General features: G+C 40.9%; 1 long non-coding RNA gene across 1 annotated transcript in view; it reads right to left on the reverse strand.

Annotated features, from left to right (window-relative positions):
• Window positions 1-25,708, reverse strand: part of LOC116580313 — a 114,708-nt gene that overhangs the window by 75,190 nt on the left and 13,810 nt on the right. The gene's annotated exons all lie outside the window — the stretch shown is intronic.

Consider the following 25,708-nt stretch of genomic DNA (forward strand, 5'->3'; position numbering starts at 1 on the left):
AAAGGATTACAAAGCCCAGGCAGGCTGGAACATGAAATCAAGTCCGGGTAGACGGGCCCATGGTGGGAGAAGATGCTGTTTGCTCCCGGAAAGGAAGCAGGGAGAGAGAGCTGGGGAAACTTCTGGGTCTGCAGGCAGGTCTCATCTGTGGTCAGGAGGCATTTCTGAGGAAGACCTAGGATGGAGGCGGAAAGGGAGGGCAGGTGACCTGCCCACAGCCCAGAGCTTGTGAGCCTCAGAGTCAGGATTCAAATCCATGTCCGTGTGTCTCCAAAATCTACACTCTTAATCCCACAGGCCCAGTAAGAGGATAGAAGAAGCTTCATTTCCCCTCTGGGTCCCTTTTCTGGGTTTCCTTTTAAAAGTTAGTTCTTGTTGGGGGGAGAAGAAGAAAGAAAAGCAAAGCCAGCTCTGTCACTTTGCTCTGGCTCTGAGGAGGGTATGAGCCCAGAGAATTAGTGCAGCGTTTAGCACGTGCTTACAACAGGCCGGGAGTCTTCCGGGCCTTCCCCTTCAAATGATAAAGCAATTCATAAACACGAGACTTGCAGAGGAGAGCAATGAATCTCGGGGGCCCTGCTAATTAAAAAGCCCGTATTACATTACTTCCTCAAGGGCTCATCTTCTAATTTTTAGGATTATGGTACATTGATTAATTTATACAAGTTTTTAATCCCTCTGTGCTTAATGAAGTCCAGGAACATGGGAACAGGAGCATAATTGAGCTTCATATTATTTTATTAGGGAGAATTATGGTGCAACGTGTCGTGGAGAAGTTTGTAAGGGTGGGGAGGCAGAGCTCGCGTGTTAACCAGTGGCTTTCCAAATGCCAGCAGGGACCTTCCCTTGGGGGCAGGCACAGAGGGAGTTCGTCTTTCTAAGCCCTGATGTTCTGTGGCTCCCGACTGATGGCCTATAAGACAAAGCACCCTGTCTTCGGTACGGGGTGCAGTGCCACCATGGCACGGCCACCTTCTCAAATCTGTTCCCTCCCCCCCCCCCCAGCATCCTACCACCCACTTGCACAAAACTGCCCCTGCCTCGGGCCCTGCTGCTCCCTCTGCCCTAAATGCCCTTCCGTTCTCATCTCTTGATTCAGGCTCCGGTGCCATCCGGGGAGCTGTCCTCGAACCAGCCCCCGTCCGGGCAGAATCCACCTACAGCAGAACGCCTTATACCCCCGGGCTTCCTAGGTTTTTCAAAATCAAGAGAACTTGGGATGAAAGACCTTCTACATTTCCTGCAGGCCTAAGAGCCCGTGTCTTGGCTTTGGGAGCTTCTACTCCAAGGGACTTTACGTAGTTACTTGGAATGACTCGAAGGCTAGAACATTTCATAATAAATAAAGGTGGCTGAGGAAGGCGGTGGACAGGTTGGGAGAGACCTCTTCCCCGGAGCCCCTGTCTCCCTGCCACTGAGCGTTTGCAAAAGGCCTGAATCCAGAGCCCGCTGACTTGCGCTCCATCCCTGGCTCTGCCTCTAAGTCTCTCTGTGACCTTGGGTGAGTTCCCTTCTCTGGGCCCCAATTTCCCCAGCTGTGAACTCAGAAAAGGGACCAAAGTCTGGCTTCTGGGGCCCTCTTCTGCACAAATATTTCAAAACTCCAGAACTCCCCACAAATCTGCAGGATTGTGGTCCAGGGCCCTGGAGTTTGGGTCCCACACCCTCTAGAGGCCAGAACTGGAATTGCAGGTGTGAAACCAATGGAGAAGTTGGCCAGTTTTCCCCCAAGTCTGGAAGATTCCAGGACAAATCCTTCACCCCAGGGGACTGGCCCATCTCTGGTTCCTAAGGAAGCAGAGCCCAGAAGCCATGTTGTATCTTTATTCTTGCTCCCCTCATCAATTCATCCCCCTCCTGAAAAGACGCAAAGCTCTCTCCCTCTCTCCCACTACTCCCCATGGAAAGAAAGGAAATTCCATCAAACTGCAGAGAAGATAAAGGGAATCTTCTGGAATTCGTAATGCCCTTCAAATCACAGCCCCAAAGAAGCTCATTGTTCATCAGGGAGAATGAGAGTGGAGATGGTGGCCCAACTTCTCTCTCAACCCTTCTCCAAGCAATGGTGCTGCTCCAAGAGAAATGTCTCCAGGGGAATTTTTTTTTTTTTTTTTCAAGGAAACCGATCACTGCCTAAAATTATTCTGCCATGGGATAGGCAAGAAAGAGAATCTGTGCTTGAGAAACAATCCAAACCCTGGACCGTGATTCAAGGTCATATAGTTCTACACCTTTGTTGTGCAGACGAGGAACTGAGGTAGAGAGCAAGACTGAGGTTCCTGACCCCCAATCCCATGCTAGACCCCCAAATCCTGCCACCTCCCACTTCAGGAAAGTTTCTAAACAGGGACCTTGAGATAAATCAGGCCTCCAACCACAGCATCCTGTGTCCACAGCGAAGCAGAAAGTGCCTAGCGAAAGGCTGGAGTGAGCATTTGTCCAAATGACCATTTTACAATCGGGTTCAAAGTCCCCCACGGCTCACAAACACATTCCAGGGTTTCCTGTTGTTATAACGATAAAACTGCTATTTCCATTCTAGTCTTTAAAAATAATAAACACAATTATCCATGTAATGTTTTCCTTTTCTTTAAAGTAGAATGGTTCAAGAATCTTCCAGAGCTGACCAAGGGAACCTATGTAGGGGTCCATGGGGGTCGGCCAGCCATGGGGCTCAGAGCTCAAACACAGGGTCCTTTCACCATGGGATATGGACACACACACACAGGGAGCTGGCAGTGGTGACAATCGTGCAAATTCCTCTGCAGACGCTCTCACCCAGACCTGGAAATCTCATTCGTCTGCACAAATTCTAAAGGAGCCCGTCAAGACGCCCCCACAGCTTCCAGTCACTTTCTAAAGAGAAAAGAGCAACCGTTTGGTCCGATTGATGCTTTATTATAAATAGAAAACATCCATGAGCCATGACATGTTATTAGTGGGGATGGGCTCACAAACAATGACCAGAAACCCTCTCTCGTAGGTCATTTGGAAGTAAGACACTAAATTTACTTCTAAAAGGACAGTTTTAATTTTAAATAAAATTTCAGACATGCCGAATGTCAGGTGTTAGAAGCAATGTATGTCTATTTCTGCTGCTGTAATATACAGTCACATTCTGAGTCCCATTAAATATACATTTGGTCCCAAATCCAAACATGATGTCAAATGTCAGTTTTTAATCTATGTGCTAAGAAATCATGCTTTTTCATACTTCATGAAGCATTATTTGTCACTTATTAATTGGAGAAAGGTCCAAATTTGCCTCTTTCCATATCCATAAATATTATTTACAATTTTATTTAAAATGGTTTTTAAGTTCATGTTAATAATATACTGATTTAATGTCACTTCTTACTGAAAATTACATTTTTAGCTGTTACCACATGAAACTATTGATTTTAAAAATTCAAAAGGGGTTTTTGATTTAAGTACATGGCTGTGAAAAAAAAATCTTCAAGCCATCAAATGAAGTGCAGGTCTGATGAACTCACCCCCAACCACAAAGCTGGATTCTATAAATGGCCTCAGCATTCTCCATGACATGGGGTACACAGGCCTGAAACGTACATGGCGGATGTTGAAATCACTTGTTGCCCACTCACTGAGTGGGGCCTGCCCAGGAAGCGCAGAAGGAGAGGGAAGGGCTTCCTCCCTTGAGAGAGCTAAAGGCAACGTGTAGAGAATCTGGGACCCCACGTCCTGACCAGAGTCTTTAACCTCTGGATGCCTTCATCTACAACCTTGCTAAGTCTCCAGAACGTTCACCTGCCTGGCTGGGAGAACCTTAAAAGCACCAAAAACTTGGAACCAATCCCCACACATCTAGGACTCTTTCCTAGGGAAATGACCAGATGCAGACAAAGCTTTAGGCACAAAGATGGTCACTGTAAGGTTTTGATAATAATACCAAAATCCAAAAAAGAATCTAAATATCCAAAAGGGGATCATTTCAGTACGTCATTGGTGCAAGCATCTATTCACTGGAATAGAGCAGAGCTCGTGTAGCATGTAAGCCCTGCGAACCCCCATTCACACTGCCAAGTATAGAATCTTGTTTACCAACGTGTGTTTTAGAATGTAAAATGCATACGGCATGATGTTTTGAAAGGACAGGCTCAAAATTCCATCTTAAATTTGACATGATGATTCAGAGCACAAACTGCTGAGTGACCAGGACGCGAGACATCCCAGCCCCCCACATCTATGAAATGGAGCTAAGTAGGGTCATTGTGAGAATTAAATGAGATAAAAAGATGTAAAATGTTTAGGAAAAGCCTTGGTTTCTGCTGCTATTAATGCTTCCTAGTGGTATTGTTATTGTTATTATCCTGCTTTGATCACTTTTATTAAGATAACTAGATCTTTTACAACCTGTGCTGTGAATAGGTGTTCTCTCTGGTTCCTGAGAATCAGGACAATTTTCACTTTCTGATTCATGCTTTTAGGTAATTTCCTATCTTTTTATTTTTATTATTATTATTTTTTTTTTTACAGGGCACACATTTACTTCTCTAACTGGAAAAAAAATGGATTTGAACTAAAAGGAGAAAGTAAGTTTATTTCCCACAGAAAGCTCCCAACCCTGCCTGGTGTTAGTAGAGGGCTGGTGCTCAATTTGTGACTTGGGTGCTTTGAGATCTCAGTTGAAATGATCCCATTTTACAGATGAGAATACTGGGATACAGAAAAGTGACAATTTTGGCCAAGGATGTTCAGACCTTTAAGTGATGCAGCTGGCCCTGGAACCCTGGGCTTCCGACTCCCCAGCTGGGTGAAGATGAGTTCAAAGTCCTTTGTAGGTAGTGGGATCCCCACCACCAGAAGCCATCACAGACCGATGCTCACCTCTCTGAACAGCCACGGGAAAGATCCCTTCAATGTGAGTGAGTGAGTGAACTCTCAAGATTTCTCTAAGTACTGTGATTCTATCATATCATTCTAGACATACCCGACTTTAAAAAGGCCAATCATGAGGACAGTGCCTTCCAACAAATGCGTAGAAGTTCAAAGAGAAGAAAAAGATCTCATTTACAGTGGAGGGAAAAAATAGAACAGAACCATAATGGTGGCAGAGATAAACAAACCTTCGTAATGTGGAAAGCTCTGAAGGATGATTAAATTTTCTGCTTCCTGTCCCACTCCCTTCCCCTCAATGGCGTATGTGCAAGTGTGTGTGTGTGCAAAGAATACTTATGAGATCTACCCTCTTAACAAATTTTTTTTAAGATTTTATTTATTTGTTTGACAGACAGAGATCACAAGTAGGCAGAGAGAGGAGGAAGTAGGCTCCCTGCTGAGCAGAAAGCCCGATGCAGGGCTCGATTCCAGGACCCTGAGATCATGACCTGAGCCGAAGACAGAGGCTTAACCCACTGAGCCACCCAGGCGCCGCCCTCTTAACAAATTTTTAAGCATACAATATATTACTGTTGACGACAGGTACCATGTTATACACCAGACCTCGAGAGCTTTTTCATCTTACTTGACTGAAATAGCACTGTCCACAATAGCCAAGATGTGGAATGCCCCTGGATTGTTAGTGGAGCACATATTTTTTTAAGGAAATGTAAGTTGCACCCTCGTCTCTTTAGAAATCTGGGGGTAGGAATAGCTGCTGACTTCTTTACGGGGAGGGTCCCTCTTCACGGTCGCGAAAAGCAACATAAATAGAGAATTATCATTCCTAATTTTCAGCTGAGGAAAGGAGCTCGGGGAGGTCAAACAGTTTGCCTCAGGTCAAAAGGATCTGGATCCCCAGTTCTCACATGGCCTATTCCGTGGCCGTGCCAAGAAGCTGCCACGGGGCCTAGAGATTGCCTCCCAGGATGTGGCCCCTATATCTGGAGAGAGGCAGACACCACGCAAATCCAGTCCTCTTCCAACATGCTTTTTGGCTTTCCAAGCCACCTAATCCCTCTGATATGTGTGTGGACAAATGCGGGGCATCTGGTCCCAGGAAATCACAGCAGAAACTACCGATAGCTCCCTGCCTCCCGGTCTTCTGGGAGCAAAAGAGACAAGAAAGACCATTTGAGAAAGAGGTTCTTAGCTCTGGAGGCCTGGAGCAGGGTTTCATGAGTGTGACCAGGAAGGTGATTTTAGGTGGACTCAACACATCATCAAATTACACAGAATCACACAGGAAAGAACACATCTCCTCTTGCGAAGCCTCTTCTACTTTGTGTTCATTTGAAATATATTATGAAATATTTAAGATACACAAAAAGGTGTATGAAATACTGACATAGTCACTCAGGGACCTATTATTCTGCTTAAGAAATCGAACCTTAAGGGCGCCTGGGAGGCTCAGATGGTTAAGCATCTGCCTTCGGCTCAAGTCATGATCTCAGGGTCCTGGGATTGAGTCCCAAATCAGGCTCCCAGCTCAGTGGGGAGTCTGCTTCTCTCTCAGCCTGCCATGCCCCCCTGCTTGTGTTATGCTCACTCTCTCTCACTCTGACACATAAATACATAAAAATCTTTAAAAAGAAAAAAAAAAAGAAATTGAACCTTATTAATATAGTTAAGGTCCCCAGGACTCCCTCCACATTGCATGACTCTGACCTTACCTCCACCCCCAAGATGGAACTGGAATCCTGAACTCAGTGTTTACCATTGCCATGCATTCCTTCATATTTTAGTGTATACAGTTGTGGCCCCAAGCAATATGTATTTTGGGGGGTTCTCCAGAAAAACTAAACAAAGAGGATTCATATAGGCATATACAAAGAGATTTATTTTAAAGAACTGACTCACGGGATCATGCAAGCTGAAGGTCCTACAAAGCCAGTGGTGTAGTTTAGTCCAAACCTGAAGGCCTAAGACCCAGGGAAGCCAATGGTACTCTCAGTCCAAATTCAAGGTCCAAGAACCAGGAGTATTGCTATCCAAGGGCAGGAAAAAATGGATGGGTCATCTCAAACAGAGAGAGCAAATTACCCTTCCTCTGTCTTTTTGTTCTATCCAGAACAATGGATTAGATGATACCCACCCACTTTGACGAGGGTCTTTCTTTACTAGGTCTACCCATTCAACTGCTAGCCTCTTCTGGAAACATCCCCACAGTCACACCCAGAAAAAACGTCATACCCGCTATTTGGGTATCCCTTAGCCCAGTCAGGTAGACACATAAAATGAGCCATCACACACTATTTGGTAGTTTTTTGTAGGTTTTTTAAAGAACTTTAAGTAAGTGGTATCATACATATATTTTCTTCTGCAACTTTTTTTTCCCACTTAACCTTAAATTGACAGGATTCATCCACTTTGATCTACATCACTCTAGTGGATTCATTCCCATTTCTATGGTCAAATCCAGTTGACCAGCAGTTTCTGTAAGCAAAGCTACTGGAACACACCCACACTTGTTCATTTATGTATTGTCTATGATTGCACGACCACCAAAATGGCAGAACTGGATAGTTATGATAAAGACTGCATGGCCCGCAAAGACTTAAATATTTTCTCCCTGGTCCTTTACAAAAAAGGTTTCCTGACCCCTACCACAGAGTATTCCATTATGACTATTATTCAGCTCATTCATTCATTCTTCTGTTGATGGATGGGGAGGTGTTTCTATTTGATGTCATTACAGAGTGTGGTCATGAACTTTCTCACAAACATCTGTTTGTGAAGTCATGTGAGAGTTTCTCTAGGGTTTACACATCTATAGATCAAAGCACTGGGTCTTAGGGTTTAAGCCTGTTAAACTTTTGTAGAAATTCCTTTTTTTTTTTTTTTTTTCCTAATTGAGTTTACCAACTTACACTCCCAACAAGAATGTAAAGTAGTTCTCTGGCACCGAATTTTCCCCCACATTTGGTATGTTGTGTTGCTGGTGGTATTCTGAGGAGTACGAAATATTATCTTAGAAGTTTCCATTTGCATTCTTCCCAATCACTTGTGAGGTTACATCTTTAATTTGGTTTTTGGAGTTTTCCTTTTGATCTGTAAGATCTATTTTATATTCTTAATACTAATCCATTTCAGGCTGTGCATATTGTAAATATCTTCCCCCAGATTATAAATTGTCTTTTCATTTGCTTTAAGGTGTCTGTTGAGGAAAAAAGTTCTTAACTTTAATAAAGTCAAATTTACCAATCTTTTCTATAATCAATGTATTTTGTATCTTGTTAAGAAATCTTTTCCTACACCTAAGGTTACCCATGATAAATTCTTGCATATGCACAATAGGAGACTATGCAAAACTGTTCTTAGCAGTGTGGTTCATAACAGCAAACATCCTGGAAACAACCAAATGCCCATCATGGGGAGAGTATACAAACAACCTGGTACACTCACACATGGAATATCATAAAACAGTCAAACAAACTACAGTGAAACATAATAATAATATGAAAACTCTTGGCAATATAATATAAAGTGAATCAAGTCATCCTCAGAAGATCAAAAACACCATGACACCCTTTTTATAAAGTTAAAAACAATTAATTAAAAACATACAGTTTTAGGAAATGCTAAGTAGACTAAAACTGCATAAAAAGAAAATAAACACACTAATGAGTATTTGGTACAGAATGATGGTTGCCTTGTGCTACAGAGTCAAAGGGATTGGATGTAGGGAGACTATACTGTTAGAAACAAGATATTATCTCAAGGCCCTAGTTTTTGTTTTCAATGTGTGTTCATCAGTGCTCACTGCATTATTAATAAGAGCTGACTATAACAAATAAAAGCAAGCCAAAATAATGGTGAGAGTATGCCACAAACCAAGGATTATAATTAATTCCAGTTAATTATAATTTATTAGAATTATTAATTTACTAGGATTATAATTATTAGAATTAGAATTTATTAGAATTAGAATTAATTGCAATTCTGTGTACCTAAAATTAAAAAAGAAAAAGAACAATATTCTCACTTAAAGTCATGAAGATAACCCTCTAAATTTTCATCTAAAGATTTTCTTAGTTTTGACTCTTAGGTATTTAATTCACCTGTAATTTATATTTGTGTATGAGTTAGCAAACGGGTTGTTTTCCGTATATATAATTAATTTTCCCCATACTACTCATTAAACAGATACTGTTACATCATGTCTGTCACTAAGAGGCTCAGGTAAGTGTGTGTCTGGCTTCTCCATTCTGTTCTGTTCATCTGTTTGTCTATTTCCACAGTAATATTATACCTCCTTAATAACTATAGTTTTATAACAAGTCCTGGTGCCTGACAGAGGGATTCCACACCTTATTCTTCTCCAAAAGTGCCCTACCTCTTCTTAGCCTTTTGTTATTCTATATCCAATTTAGAATAAGCCTATGATGCGCCACAAATAACCCATTCTGATTTTTATTGGAATTATATTACATTTATAAACTAATTTGGGAAGAACCAACATCTTCTATTTTATTTTTTTTAAGAACCAACATCTTTGAAATATAGAGTTTACATATCCTTGAACATGGTATATCTCTGTATTTATTTAGGTTTTATTTTAGTGTTATATTTTCTTTCATAGAAATCATATACAGCCTGCATTATATTTATTCCTAAGCATGTTACTTTTGTGTTGCTATTATAAAGTATTTTTAATGGCTTGTTGCTAATGTACAGAATACAACTGATTTATGTAAACGGATCTTATATCCAACAAAATTAATGAACTCTCTTATTAATTCTAATTATTATCTTTAGAGTCTCCCTGATTTTCTCTGTAGATGATCATAACTGTCCATGAAGAATGGCAATTTTATTTCCTCTTTACAGTCCTTATGCTGTTGTATAAAATTCCTGTACTGTGCTGACCAAAACTGCCAATGTAATATTGAAAAGAAAAGGTAAAGATAGACATCCTTGTCTCCTTCTCAATCTTAAAAGAAATGTATATGTCCTCATTAAGTATGAGGGGTTTTTAATAGATTTTTGGACATACAAACTCTGTCAGGTTAAAGAAGTTTCCCATCACAAGGGTTGTGCAAGTACAGAAGTTAAGATGTCCATATGCCCCAATTTGCCAAGTTTTTACCTGTCACCCCAGGATAATTATTAACAGTGCCCTTTTCATCCTGTAAAGGGTTTTAGTTTGGACAATAAATAAATACTCCCTCTAACAGAAGGGTGATGTTACACGGCAATGCTAGTGAGGCAATTTGATCTATGATTATGAGATGATTAAGAGGACCCTGGAGGGTTCTGTCAGCCTTGGAGCTCTAGGATGTTTTCTGCCTCACTGGGAAATTTCCAACCTCAAGTAACAAAGCAATAACCACCTGTTCCTTCCCTCTGTAAATTCCTGAGGAGAAATGCTCCAGAGACAACAGCACTATTGCCCGAGTTGCCATAAGAGAAGCAAGAAACACACACAAAATGAAGTAATTATCTTATCAAAAAAACCGGCACAATCGGCAATCTGAGAATGAAGCTGACAACAACCTGGCTTGTCACATGCTCTATTTTGTCACTTACATCCCCAATATAAATGCAAAAATGTGAAAACCAAGGGGCGAGATTGAATGGCAACGGATCCATTCTGACGCTGGGCATGAGCTACTTACTTATTGAAGACATAAATTATAGTGCTGTCACCGTCTCTCTTCCTATTTGCAAATAAATGTTGTCATCTAATTGTACAAGACTTGGAGATTGTTTAACAAATTTCTCCGAGGAAGGACTCGCAGCAGCTTGGATTCCCTGGACACCCAGATTCTATCTCTCTACTCTGGTCGTCTCTCTGCATGTGGCTCTTTTGTTTTGCATGACAGGCACTGTTTTCCCCTCTTCTCAGCTTTCGTGGAGATAAAGCTACAAAGATCTGATGTGTTTCTTGACTGATTCCATTAAAGAATCATTAAGGATGAGAGATGGAGAGAGGCAGGCTCTAGGAAAAGCAGTGAAGGGAGGGTCTTTCTTGACACAAGAGAGATCACCAAGCACAATCACCAAGGATAGGGACTCGACAGCAGAGAGCTCCTTCTTTCCCACTTTATCATACCAGAAATGGAAGAAGGAACACAAAGACAAAGGGCAAAGACTAAGAATGAGGCCTGGAGTTCCTGGGACACTTGGCCGGGGTGGGGGTGGCAGGCAGAGGCAAGGATAAGGGGGATGGGTTCCTCAGTCTGTAGATGCCCAGGTTACTACCTGTGCACAGGAGACTTGAGGAATGACAGGACAAGTGATAAGGGCAGAGCCGCAGTGACACTCTCCGGGTCCAGCTCATGCATTTATTCATTACCCCCACAATGAACTATTGAGCCCTGGCTAGTTTCGGTTCTCCTGGGAGCAGATCCTCAGATAAGAAATCAAGTGCTAGCAGTCTGTTTGGGAGATAAAGGAAATACATGAAGAGGAGTTCAAAATTGGTAAGAAAAAGGAGCATGGCCAAGAAGGCTGCATTGTCAAGCTCTCCCTACGGTGCCCTCTGAGATTTAGTGGGTGGCCTGGGCCTCAGACTGACCCCAGCAGAGAGGGGAGAGAGCTGAGGTGTTCCCACACTCTGGCTTTACTGAAAGCTGCTTCTCCAGGGGTGTTCATTTCCCCATTTCTGGTCTTCCAGACCAAAGTCTCCTCTGCCACCTCCTTCAGCGGGGCAGAGAAGGCTTCAGCACCCTCAGAGAGACTTCAGGAAAAGAAATGTAGACACTGGCAAAAGGAGAACAGGCCAAGTGACTTTCAAATGGCTGGGGGGTTAGGAGATAGGGACAGGGCACCACGGTCGGCTACCAGCTCTTACTATTGCCAAAAACTGTGTTACATGCCCTGGCTACAACCATGGACAAGTCAGAGAGGGTCTTAGACCATGTACAGCTTGATGGAGACAAACAGAGGGCTACGTGTCACCACACCTCTTCTTTCCTCTTCCCGGGACAGACAAGAGGCTGCCACAAACCTAAGCCTTGCGTGTGTGCCCTGCAGTCACCTCAACATGGCCGGTGTCTTGCACTTCTGCCCTGTCCCATGTCTTCATCTCCAACTTTCCCTCTCTCAGTCCCTCTCACGCAGACTCTGAAATGTTGCCGTTGCCCTCATCCACATTATCTCATAATAACAGTGATGTTACAGTTGCATCCAACATAATAAATACCGAGGAAAAAACTTAACCAAGAAGATCAAAGACTTATATGTTGAAAACTATACAAGTAAATGGATACTCCATGCTCATGGATTAGAAGAATTAATCTGTTGAAATGAATGTGCTAACCAAAGCAATATACAGAATCAGTGCAATCCTGATCAAAATTCCAAAGGCGTTTTCCACAGATACGGAACAAAAAGTCCTAAAACCTGTATAAAACCAGGAAAGACTGTGAACAGCCAAAGCCATCTTGAGAAAGAAGAACAAATCTGGAGGCATCACACTCTGGTTCCAAACAATATAAAAAAGATACAGTAAATAAAACGGTATGGTATTGACATGAAAACACACAGACCAGGGAATAGAATAAAGAACCCAGAAATAAACTCACATATACAGGTGTCAATTAACTTAGGACAAATGAGCCAAGAGTATACAATGGGGAAAGGAGGGTCTCTTTGATAAGTGGCACTGGGAAAAGTGGAGAGCCAAAAGCAAAAGAAAGGGATTGGACCACTATGTTATACTGTACACAAAAATTAACTCAAAATGGATTACAAACCTGAATGTAAGATCTGAACCTGGAAAACTTCTAGAAGAAAGGAAGCAGTAAGCTCTCTGACCCTGGTCTTGGTGACAGTATTTTGAATCTCACACCAAAAGTAACAAAAGCAAAACTAAACAAGTGGGACTAGAATGAACTAAAAAGTTTCTGCACAAAAATAAATAAATAAAAAACAAAAAGTTGCTGCACAGGAAAGGAATCCACCAACAAAATGAAGAGACAGCCTACTGAGTAGAAGAAAATATTTTCAAATCACATATCTGATAAAGGACTGATATGCAAAATATATTAAGAATTTACACAAGTCAATAGCACAAACGTCCAATTAAAAATGGGCAGAAGATCTGAAGAGACTTTTTTTTTTTTTTCAAAGACATACAGGTACGTGAAAAGATTCTCTACGTCATTAATCACAGGGAAAGGCAAATCAAAACTACAATGAGAAAAACTTGTTATAATGGCTACTTTCAAAAAGACGAGAAATAACAAGGACTGCAGAGGACGGGGACAAAAGGGGTCGTCACGCACTGCCGGTGGGAACACAAACTGGTGCGTCTGCTGCAGAAAACAGTACGGAAATTCTTCAACACAGTAAAAATAGCGGTACTGTATGATCCAGGCAATCCACTCCTGGGTATTTATCTGAAGAAAATGAAAACACTAACTCAAAAAGATATATGCACCCTAATATTCATTGCAGCATCATTTACAATAGCCAAGATACGGAAACAACCCAAATGTCCATCAGTGGATGAACAGATAAATTGTGACATATATATACAATGGGATACTATTAATCATCCAAAAGAATGAACTCTTGCCATTTGCAACAACAGAGTTGGATCTCAAGGGCATTATGCTAAGTGAAATAAGTTAGACAAAGACAAATACCATATGATCTCTCTCATATGGAATCTAAAATAGAAAAATTTAATTAAAAAAAAGTTCATAGATACAAAGGCAGTTGCAAGAGGTAAAAGCAGGGAAGTGAGAGAAATGGGTGAGCTGCTTTGGGGTTTTGTTTTTGGTTTTGGTTTTAGTTTAAAATAAAGAGAGAGAGAAATAAATAAATAACAGTAAAGAATGATACATTTCTTGAGTACACACTGTATGCTAGTCACGAGACTAACTTATGGTTATTATCTCGTCTAAACAACTATGGCCTCATGCTCCTGCTACCAACTCTGCTCCTGTCTCATTCCACCTGCCAGACGGGTCCTCCTTGGAATACGGCATGACCCAAATCAAGTGCAAGGTGCCCCAGGCCCACTGGTCGCTCCCTTACCCAGGTGAGCTGGACAGTGCTTTACCCAGCCCTGTCCAGCACGGCCACTGCGGTGTCCTGCAGTTGGAGTCCCAGCATGGCCTGTGTCCTCCAGAAGGCCTCTTCTGCTCCATCCCAGAGACCAGCCCCACCTCCAAACAATTGACCATGCCCCACATTCACCATGTTAGGATCCCCAGAGGCAGGAGATTGGACGAAATGGCTTCTGCAGTCCCTGTTAAGTTGCTTAAGACAGATGTCACGTTTTGCCTCCCTTTCCTCAAGGCTTCTGTCTTTGCAGCCTGAAAATGGGGGAGCGGGTCTGAATCAGTAGTCTCCCCTAAGTCAGGATTCCACTTCTCATGGGTTAATGCATTACCTTGTCTCTGATCATGTATTTTTGTGGTGCTTTCTAGACACAGTGCCCTGATGATAAGGGGATAGTTTTCATGGTGGGGATCCAGGCACCGTGGCAAGGTGGGAGAAGACTATTGGAGGGAGGGGGGAATGGAGGTACGCTGGGTGACCCCCTTGGCTGCCGGTGCGCGAAGGAGCCTGGAGTCAGAGCCTGGGAAACTCGGGCCGAGAAGGGTCAATGACAATGAAAGGAAAAATAATCACTCTTTACTGGAAGACGGCAACAAAGGAGGGCTGACCTTCTTATCTTGCATTCTGGCAGAACCGCAGACCACCAACCCAGATACTTCAAAAGACCCCTGGCTGCGGCTCCCCAGCCCCTCCCCTGAGGTTCCCGCCGAGAGAACATCAGAATACAACTCCTCATTTTCTTCTGCACTTTTGAAGTCAAAGTGTGGTCTGGTTAATTAGATGTTAGTGGGGGCCCGGGGACACTGGAATCCAAACTCAATAAATTTCATCTCTGAAAGACAAAGAGGTCAAGAGCATATTAACTTGGGCACCCGCCGAGCTCCGCCCAGGCATTCATTCCGGCGGGCTCCTTACCGTTTAGGCAGAGAGAGCATCAGGCGGCTTTTGGAGGCTGCCTGGGTGCAGAGGCAGGCCTGGAAGGGTGCCCAGCTTACATGGTGGAAAGAGGTGGGGGCGGGGGGAGTCTTTCCACTGTTTTCAATATAAATAGCTCTGTCCCACCATCAGAATTTGAAATTTCTGCCAATATCTGACTCCTTTCAAGAGACTAGCCCAGTCAACAGCCTGGCCCTTCCCTTCACTTCCTGCTGAAGTCAAACCCACCAGCTCAGCTGTCTCTGTTGGGGAGGCCAGCTCTGAGCAGAGCCCACTCCAAGCTGCTCCGAGTGCCAGCGCCGGAAGCTGCCTCCTTCCACACTCTGCTGTTTCTCGAGGTATCTCAGGGCCACAACCACAGAACGGGAGGTTATTTTGCCTCAACTCCATCTCCCCATTTCTTTGACCTCAACAACAAGGAAACCTAAACACACCAATCCCCAGCTCCACGACCTTGGGAAACCCAGTTCCCACCAAATGTCCCGGGGACTCTTGGGGTCCATGGGGCGGTGCAGTCTGGGACCTGGGCAGCGAGCCCCACCGTCCTGCTCCCTCCACTTCTCCAAGTCCAGGCTCCAGGCCTGCCCCACCTCCCTTCAGAGCCAAGCTTGTAAAATGCCATGGGTGACTCTCTCCACACTTTCTAACTTAGCTATAAGTTCGTAATAAAACATAAGGAATTTGAGGCTAAATTCTTAAGGGTGTGTTTTTGAAACATCCTTGTTGCTTTGCTTTGTTTTGTTTGTTTTCTTCTTTCCTTTAGTGTGTTTTGATTGGGAAGTGAAGGTGTTAGTCACGCATGAGGTGTCTGCATTTAGAAAATTACTGATTCGGCAGTTTAATTACATTTGGAGGCCACTAAATAGGACTGTTTCCCTTTATTTAGACAGTCTGAATCTTCTTAGTCATGATCTGGGAATGTGATAATCCGAGTGTTGCTTTATCTTGAAAACTTACCAAACCACCAGAGCAGTCTCTCCAAGCGAATAAAATGTCACAGTGAGACACTCTAGTTTGGACATCCCTAAAACCCGCTATTTAAGATCTCCGGTCTGGCAAAATCCGCCACTGCCTGCTGCAGCGCCGGGGGGTGGTAACCGTCTCTAATCGCGGCTCTGCTGGTCTATGTCCATAGTACAGAGTCATGCAGCTAGAATTCTTCCTTGCTCCTGCGCCCCGGGTTTTCCGCTGTTTTGAGACAGGCCCTTTTCTGTTTGAAACTCCAGCAAGAGGCAGTCTGTTGCAGTGGGAGGGGTTCTGCTGAGCCTAAAGGCCTGGACTCAAGGCTGCTTCTATCACCATCTTCAAAAATCAGAGAGCGGGGTAGGAAATCCCTAAGAGCTGTTTGCAGCTTAACGACCTAATATTCTTCGTCAAGAAATATGAAGAAACCATTCCCAGGGATGAGCTTGGTGGCCTCCATCTGCCTACTTTTTGTCCTGAAAAATAATTAGCCTGAATTTTCAGAGCTGCGTGCGAGAGGGAGGCAAATTAGGAAGAAGGTTCCTGGTCCAAAAAAACCCTTCCTTCCCCTGGTGGGAGGTGCCAGTGCTCTGGAGAAGCAGGGCTCCAGAAACCTGGGAGGCAGGAAAGCCTCAAAGAACCATCTGCTTGATGCAATGCCTAACCGCCCACTGAGAGCCCAACAGGATAGGACTCAGAGCCCAGACTAAGCCTCTCCTAACACCTAGCAGGCCCTTTCCACCAGAGCCTGACCCCGACCAGGATGGAGCTTTCTCTCGGGGTGAGGCTTGGTACTTGGTAGGGGAGGCACTGCACCCAGAAGAGGAGCCTCTGTTAGGTCTGTACAGCCTGCCACTGAAAGTTTTGTCTTTAACAAGTTTGATTTCTTTTACTAGCATTGGGAGGACTCTATTTCAATATGTTTAGTACTCTGTCTCCAAGCAGATTCCCAAGTAGCAAGTTTGCTGTGGGCTTGGGTTCCATGGTCATGTTCAACTACTAGAAATAAGGGTCACAGTTCCAAGCCCATTGTCAGCACCGCCTTGAGTCCCCACCATTGATTGCCATCTTGCCCCTCATCTCTCCTGTTGCCGCAAGTATCAGGTCCTGACCTTCTGGATTTTTTGGCCATATCTGTGGTTTAAATGAGGGTCTGTGTGATGGCTAGGGTCTGGGAAACTAACCTCTAAATCCTCTGTAGTCACAGACACCATCCACCTGTTTGGGGTCCCCTGAGGGAGATGTGTGCTCAGTGGTCAGAGATCACAAAGGTGATCTACACTTCCTAGTGGCACATGATGGACCAGACTGGGCTATGAGGATAACAACTCTTATTTAAGCAAGAGTCAGCAAGGGTAGTTACCTTTCTCCTTCCCCTCCCCTGCTCACATACCAGCCCTGCACATCTCCATGGATGGGAAAAGAAAGCCCAAGGGGAGCAGGATTTAAAAAGGGCATTTTTCCTTAGTGCTCTCCAAACCAAAAAGTTCTATCTGTTCACCTCATCCCATTTAATGACCCTTTGCAGTATGCTTTTGGCTAGATAATATGTTGAGATTTATTTCTCTTTTGGAAAAAAAATATTTTATTAAGTTGTTCTTCAAAAAGTTATTAGAGTTCTTCTGCCAGCCATAACAAAATAACTGGAATCAGACTAACCCTCTTGCTGTAAACAACTAGAAAACTGTACAAAACACATGAAACAAGTCATTTTCCATTATTAGATAATAGAAAATGCAAGTCTGTGACCCATAAAGGAGAGAAACATGAGCCTCACATTGCCCTGGCTTTCTGTTTGAACTTGCTGTCCAGACCACAAAGAGAGATGGAGCCCAAACAGACCACAGCCGTCTCTGTGAGCTGAAGAGGCAAAGATGAGAGTTCTGCTGAGGCAGCCAGAATCTGTGGGTGAACTCCTGGGCAGGGAGGAGTAGCACCAAAAACAGAGCTCCAGAAATATGTATAAAGGTCCTCTTAAGTCTTTGGTCAAATACTAAGCTACATTTTCACAGGGCAAGACACCAAGAGATTAAACAACTACTGACTGAGTAGTTGTGAGCCGAATGGAGATCCCACAGTCCTGGGAGACACAGCGGTCCCAACCAGCCAGAGTTAAGTCCCTGAACACCTCTGCCATTCACTTGAGACTCCAGAGAGAAAACACCTTATCACTCTAACTCAGTGGACTACTTTAAGAGTCTCATGCTCTACCGACTGAGCTAGCCGGGCACACTCAGTGGACTACTTTAAAACCACAGAAGAAAGGGTTTTATTTAAAGCCTAAAATGATTAAGATATTTTTAAAATATAAATTAACTGCCTGCCAGAAAAAAAATCTACACTCCTTAGAGGAAAATAATAAAATCCAAAGCCTCAACATGTGCTACCCATAATCTCCAGTATATGATCACAAATTACTAACCATGTGAAGAAGTAACATGCAACCCACAATCAAGAGAAAAATAAGTCAAAAGAAACAGACCAGGAGGGGTAATGGGAGTGGACAAAGTGGATGAAGGGAGTAGGAGGGACAGGCTTCCAGTTATGGATGAGGAAGTCACAGGGATAAAAGGTACAGCATAGGGAATATAGTCAATGGTACTGTAACAGCATTATATGGTGACAGATGGTAGCTACACTTGTGATACTGAAAGTATAACATACAGGCAGCAAATCACTATGCTGTAGCCTTGAAAATAATATAACACGGTGTTTCAACTGTACCTTGATTTAAAAAAAAAGAAACAGACCAAGAAATAATAGGTATATTGAAATTAGCAGACAAGTATTTTTAAAAAGTTATTATAAATACTTTCAAAGATTTAAAGGAAAACATAATGATAACAGATGTAGAATTTTAAGAGAGATATGGAAACAATAAAAAGAACCAGAGAAAAATTTAAGAACCAAAAATAAAATATGTGACTCAAACATGTTAGTGGATTGGCCTAAAAGCAGATTAAACACTGAAGCAGAAAAGATCAGTGAAAAAGAGCAACAGAAACTATCCAAACCAAGCACAGAGGTTTAAAAACAAAACAAAACAAAATGGCAGACACAAATACAATCAATTAAACCTCAACAAAAGAACAAAGGCAATTCAATGAAGAAGGAAGTCTTTTCAATAAACGTTGCTAAAACAACTTGAGAGCTACATGCAAAAATTTAATCTAGACACACACACGATGTCTTTCACAAAAATAAACTCAAACCTATAAAACTGCTAGACCAAAGACTGGAGGAGAAAAATGTAGGCAAATTTGGGTTGGCAATGACTTTTTAAATATAACACCAAAAGCATAATCTGTGAAGAAAAAAAATTACTAAGTTGGTCTTTGTTACAATTAACTTCTGCTCTGCAAAAGATATTGTCTAGGGAATGAAAACCCAAAACATAGACTGGGAGACAATCACTGCAAAACACATAGCCAATAAAAAACTTTTTTCAAAATGTACAAAAAACTCTTAATACTCAAAAATAAGGGAACAACCCAATTTATAAATGGGCAAAAGATCTGAACAGACACTTCACCAGCAAAGATATATAGATGATGGATAAACAAATGGAAGATGTTCAACAACATACCACTAGGGAATTACAAATTACCACATTTTACCTATTAGAATGGCTACAATCAGAAACACTGACAATGCCAAGTGCTGACAAGCTTCTAGAAGAAAAGAAACACTCATTCATTGCTAGTGCAAATGCTAAATGGTTCAACCATTCTGGAGGACAGTTTGGCAGTTTCTTACAAAACTAAACATACTTTTACCATAAGATCCACCAACCATGCTCATTGGTATTTACCCAAATGAGATGAAAACCTATGTTCACACAAAACCTACACTTTAATGCTTATAGAAGCTTTATTCGTAATTGTCAAAACCTGGAGGCAACAAAGACGTCCTTCAATAGTTGAATAGATAATTGAGTCATTTGTCACTACACAATGGAATATTATTAGCACTAAAATGAAGTACACTATCCAGCCACATGGAAAAAAACTTAAATGCATATTCTAAGTAAAAGCAGCCAATCTGAAAAGGTTACATACTAAAGAGTCCTACTACAGAACATTCTGGAAAGGCAAAATTATGGAGAAAATAAAAAGATCAGTGTTTGCCATGGTTTGTGGGGAGAGATGAATAGGTAGAACACAAGGAATTTTTAGGATGGTGAAACTATTCTGTGTGACACTATAATGGTGGATATGTTATTATACATTTGTCAAAACCCATAGAATGTACAGCACAGAGGGCTCCCTAACGTAAACTATGGACTTTGGGTGATACTGACTCTTCACTGGAGATTCATCAGCTGTAATAAATGTACTATTTTAGTGCAAGATGTTAAAAATAACAGAAACGGGCAAATGTGGGTGAAGAGGTATATGAGAACTCTCTGTGCTTCCCACTTAATTTTTCTTTAAATCCAAAACTGCTCTCAAAGTTTATTTATTTATTTATTTAATGAACAAAGCTTCAGTGTCTTATGGGGTTTAAAAACTAGAGGGCCAAAAGAAGAGAAGATAGAGTTGGATAAAAGAAAGAAAGAAGAAAGAAAGTAAGGCAGATAGAGAGGGGATTAAGGAGGCAGGGAGGGAGGGAAACTAAAGAAACAGTAATGCCAAAGACTGTCCAAAATTGTAAAAAAAAAAAAAAAAAAAAAAAAAGAAAGAAAGAAAGAAAGAAAGAAAAATCTACAGACTCAAAATGCTCAACAAAACCCAAGCAGGATAACTTAAAGAAAACCATACCTAACACATCATAATCAAGTTAGGGAAAACCAAGGATAAAGAGAAAATCATTAAAGAAGCCAGCTGGGGGTAGGGTTACATGGTGGAGAAAGAACTAGGACCCATCACTGACTCCTAATCAGCAACAATGTAAGTCAGAAAATAATGGAACATCTAATGAAGAAAAAAGAAAAAAGAAAAAAAAAAAACCGTCAACTGCAATTCTAAAACCAATGGAAAAAAATCTTTCAAAATGAAAATAAAATAAGCATTTTTAAATAAAAATCATTTTTAAATAAAAATGAAGAGATCTGGGGGCGCCTGGGTGGCTCAGTTGGTTAAGCAACTATCTTGGGTTCAGGTCATAATCCCAGAGTCCTGGGATCGAGTCCCACACTGGGCTCCCAGCTCCACAGGTAATCTGTTTCTCCCTCTGACCTTCTCCCCTTTCATGTTCTCTCTCACTGTCTCTCTCTCAAATAAATAAATAAAATCTTTTTTAAAAAAAAACTGAGAAATTTTGTCATTACTGGACTGGACTCCAAAATTTTTTTTTTCTCTTAGAAGTTATTCAGACTAAAAGAAAATGATACCAGATGAAAACCTTCCTGCACTGCAGGAAGAAATTATTCACTGCAAACAGTAAATATGCAGTTAAGTAGAAAATACTTTTTTCTCACTTCTGAATTTTTTTAAAAGTCAGTTGACTATTTAAAAAACTAACAACAATGTATTTCAGGAAACATAACTTACACAAAAGTAAGATGTATGTAAACCATAACACAGGGGCACCTAGGTGGCCCAGTCAGTTAAGTGTCAACTCTTGGTTTCAGCTCCCTCATGATCTCAGGGGTCCTGCCATGCTCAGCAGGGAATCTTCTCACTCTTTTCCTCTGCCCCTCCCACCCCTGCACTTCTGCTCTCTCTCTGTCTCTCTACAATAAATAAATGATTTTAAATAAAAATAAACAGTAAAATAAAGAACAGAAGGGGCAGATGGCACTATACCACTACAAGATTATTAAATCAGATTATTCATACATGATATGGTATTAACAAATAAGTCTAGGTAAAAATCCAATATGACAGATAAAACACACTATCCAAAAAAAAATGCCCAAGTAATTCAAAGAGGGCAGAAAAGGAGGAAAAGAACCAAGATGAAAAATAGAAAGTAAATGAAAAGACAAGTTAAAATACAACCATACAGGGGCACCTGGGTTGCTCAGTGGGTTAAGCCGCTGCCTTCGGCTCAGGTCATGATCTCAGGGTCCTGGGATCGAGCCCCGCATCAGGCTCTCTGCTCAGTGGGGAGCCTGCTTCCCTCTCTCTCTCTCTCTGCCTACCTCTCTGCCTACCTGTAATCTTTCTCTGTCAAAAAAATAAATAAAATCTTAAAAAAAATAAATAAAATAAAATACAACCATACAAATAACTGGTAAATGTAAAGACAGAGCTTTTCAGATTAAATTTTTTAAGTAAACATCAAACATATGCTGTTTACAAAAGATTCACTTTTTTTGTTTTTTTATAGAAAGAAAGTATATGTGTGCATGCGTGTCTGCACAAGCAGGGTGGCTGAGGGGAGGCAAAGGGAGAGGAAGAAAGAGAATCCTAAGTGGGCTCCACGCCCAGCACAAAGCTCAATGAGGGGCTGCATTTCACGACCCTGAGATGATGACCTAAACCAAAATCAAGAGTCGGATGATTAACTGATGAGCCAGCCACCCAGGTGCCCCAAGAGATTCACGTCAAATACGAAAATAAATGACAAAAAAGGTGAGGAAAAACCAATACCAGAAGTGAAAGAGAGGACATCCCTAACTACACTCCAGACATGGCGAGGATAAGAAGAGACTATTCTAAATGATTTTTATGCCACAAAATTTGACAATCTGATGAAACTGACAAATGTCTTGAAAATACAAATTACCAAAACTGATACAAGAAGAAACAGGAAATATAAAGTGCCCTGTATCTATTTTAAAAATGAATTTATTATCAAAAACATTCCCACCAAGAAAACTACAGGTCTAGAATGCTTTACTATTGAATTTTATATAACATTTGGGGAAAAAAGTATAATTTCTCCATAAACTCTTTTAGAAAATAAGAGTGAAAAACACTTCCAAACTCATTTTATGAGACCAACATGACCGTGAAACGAAAACCATACCAAAGGGCAGTTATAAGAAAACCACAGACCAATATCCCTAGAGAACTGAGATATAAAATCTTAAATAAAATGTTAGCAAAGTATATATGTATGTATTAATACATGTTTATAATAATAATAATACAAATATATATATGTAATACATCATGAAAAAGCAGAGTTTATTCCAGGATTCCAGGATTGATATAACATTCAAATATTCAAATATCAATCAATGTAATTTAGCATATTAACACATAAACTCTATATGAGTATCTCAATAGGTGAATAAAATAAAAATAAAAAATAAATAAAATATAATAAATAAATAAATAAAATGAAAATGAATAAAATAAATATTTATATTTATAAATAAATAAAATAAAATAAAATAATTTTTGAAATAAAATAAAATAATTTTTTATTAATAAAAATAAAATAAATAAAATTTAAAAATAAATAAATAAATTTTTTGAAAAAATTCAGCAGAAAAAAAAGAGAGAAATGAATTTTCCTCAACCTGATAAAAGGTATCAGTAGAAAACTTACAGCTGATGAAAGACTAAATCCTTTCTCCCTAAGACAGAGAACAAGGCAGGATGCCTACTCTCACCATTTCAACATTTTATTGGATATATTGACCAGTGCATCAGAGCAAGGGAAATAAATAAAAGCTATACAGATTGGAAAGGAAGATGTAAAACTATCTTATTTGCTGTTAACATATCGTTTATGCAGAAAATCCTAGGAAAGCTACAAAAAAAAAGAAAGAAAAAACCCACGGTAGAACTAAAGAGTGAGTTTACCATAGCTGTAGGATACTGGTTCAACATAGAATAATTAACTGTATTTCCATACTCTGGCAACAAACAATTGGAAATTGTAATTTAAAAAGTACTGGTTATGATAGCTTTAAAAAACATGAAATATTTAAGGATAACTTTAACAAAATATATGGAAGAATTGCAACCAAAACTTCAATAAGAGAAGTTTAAGACTTAAATAAATGGAGATGTAAGGGGTACCTGGGTGGCTCAGTTGACTGAGCGTCTGACTCTTGATTTTGGCTCAGGTCATAATCTGAGGGTCATGGAACTGAGCCCACGTTGGGCTCCCAGCTCAGCAGGGAGCCTCCTTGAGGATTCTGTCTCTCTCTCTCTCTCTCTCTCTCTCATCTTCTTCCTCTTCCCCTCCCCTCATTCACCTGGATGCGCTCTCTCTCTCTAAAAAATAAATAAATAAATCTTTTAAAAAAATAAATGGAGAGATACACCATGCACCCAGATTGCAAAACTCAGTACTGTAAGATGGCAATCGTTCCAAATTTGATCTATACAGTCGCACTGTCCAATATTGCAGCCCCAATGGATCAAGCCCTTGAAATGGGGCTAGTATGATTTGAGATGTGCTACAAGTGTAAAATACATACCACATCTCAAAAACAACACAAAAAATAATGCAAAATATCTCATGAAACATTTGTAACATCTATATTGTACACTGAAACTAAAGTAATTTGGATACATTGGGTTAGACAAGACTTGTCATTAAAATTAATTTCAACTTGTATTTTTTATTCCCTTTAAAATAACCACCGGAAATTTCTTAATTACGTATGTAGCTCACATTATATTTCTAGTGAAGAGCAATGATCCGTGATTTGGGGGCATACAGCAGGCTTTTTGTAGAAATTAGAAGGCTGATTCTAAACTCTGTGTAGAAACTTGAAAGACCCAAAGCAGAACAACTTTGAAAAAGAAGGAAAAAAACTGTAGGGTTTACACTACCTGATTTCAAAACTTATAAAGCTACATAATCAAGAAAGTATGATATTGAAGCAAAATTAACCATACAGCTGGAAATACGCAGTCTGGATTCAAATAAGAACATGAAAAAGTGGTGGACATGATGAATCTCTATGAAAAGCTAAGTTAAAACTGTAAGAGATACTACTACACACCCAACAGATTGGCTAATATGAACCTAATAGTGTCAAAGTGCCAGGCAAGGATGTGGCACACTCTAAGCTCTCATATACTGCTGGCGGGAGTATAAAATGGTACAACCAGTTTAGGAAGTTCTTGGTCAGCTTCTTGTAAGCACATGTCTACCCTGGGACCTGGCAATTCTTCCACTTCTAGGTATTTATCCAAGAGAAATGGAAATGTATGCACCAAAAACAAAACAAAACTTTGTACAAGAATATTCATAAATTTTTATTCATAAGAGCCAAAAACGGGAAACAACCTATTTGCCCCATCAACAGGAAAATGGATAAGCCAATTGTGGAACAGTCCTACAATGGAATACGACTCAAAAATTTTAAAAAAAAAAAAAAGGCTAATTCATGCATTTAGCAAAGTGGGTGAATCTCGAAAACACTGCACTCGGCAAAAGAAACCACACACAAAAGAGTACACCCTGTCTCATTCCATTTCCGTGAAGTTCTAGAATAGGAAAAGCTAATAAGCTACAGTGAAAGAGAGCAGAATAGTGGTTGCTTCTGGTAGGAGGACTGACAGGGAAGCCTTGGGGGGTGGGTACCAAGCAGCTTTCTGGGGTGCTGAAAGAGTTCTCTATCGTGATAGAGATGAGGATGTAAGCATGTGTCAAAACTGGTGGAACTATCCAGTTAAGATATTATTGTGTGTGCCCATACCGAACTGAGCTCTATGTCAATGACACTTCGATTTCTTGTAAGTTCAAAAGTACTTCATGTTCCATACTTCCTATGAAACAACACAGAAAATTAATAGTGTGCCCCAATGTCATTCTTCCTCATGCACCACCCTCTCTCCCTTGTCATAAACATTAACAGCCTGGAGGGGGTTCTTCCACACCCTTCTCCATGCTTCCAAGACTCACAGTCAAATTTAAACTACCTAGGAAAGGGCGATAGCACTTGTTTGGGTTATGTTTGTTTTGTTTTGTTTTGTTTTGTTTTGTTTTGTCTGTCTGTCTTTGTTTTGGTTTTCTAATGAGTGTTCCCTATGCATGTGTG

This window comes from Mustela erminea, chromosome 19 (assembly GCF_009829155.1).
Source record: "Mustela erminea isolate mMusErm1 chromosome 19, mMusErm1.Pri, whole genome shotgun sequence".
NCBI lineage: Eukaryota > Metazoa > Chordata > Mammalia > Carnivora > Mustelidae > Mustela > Mustela erminea.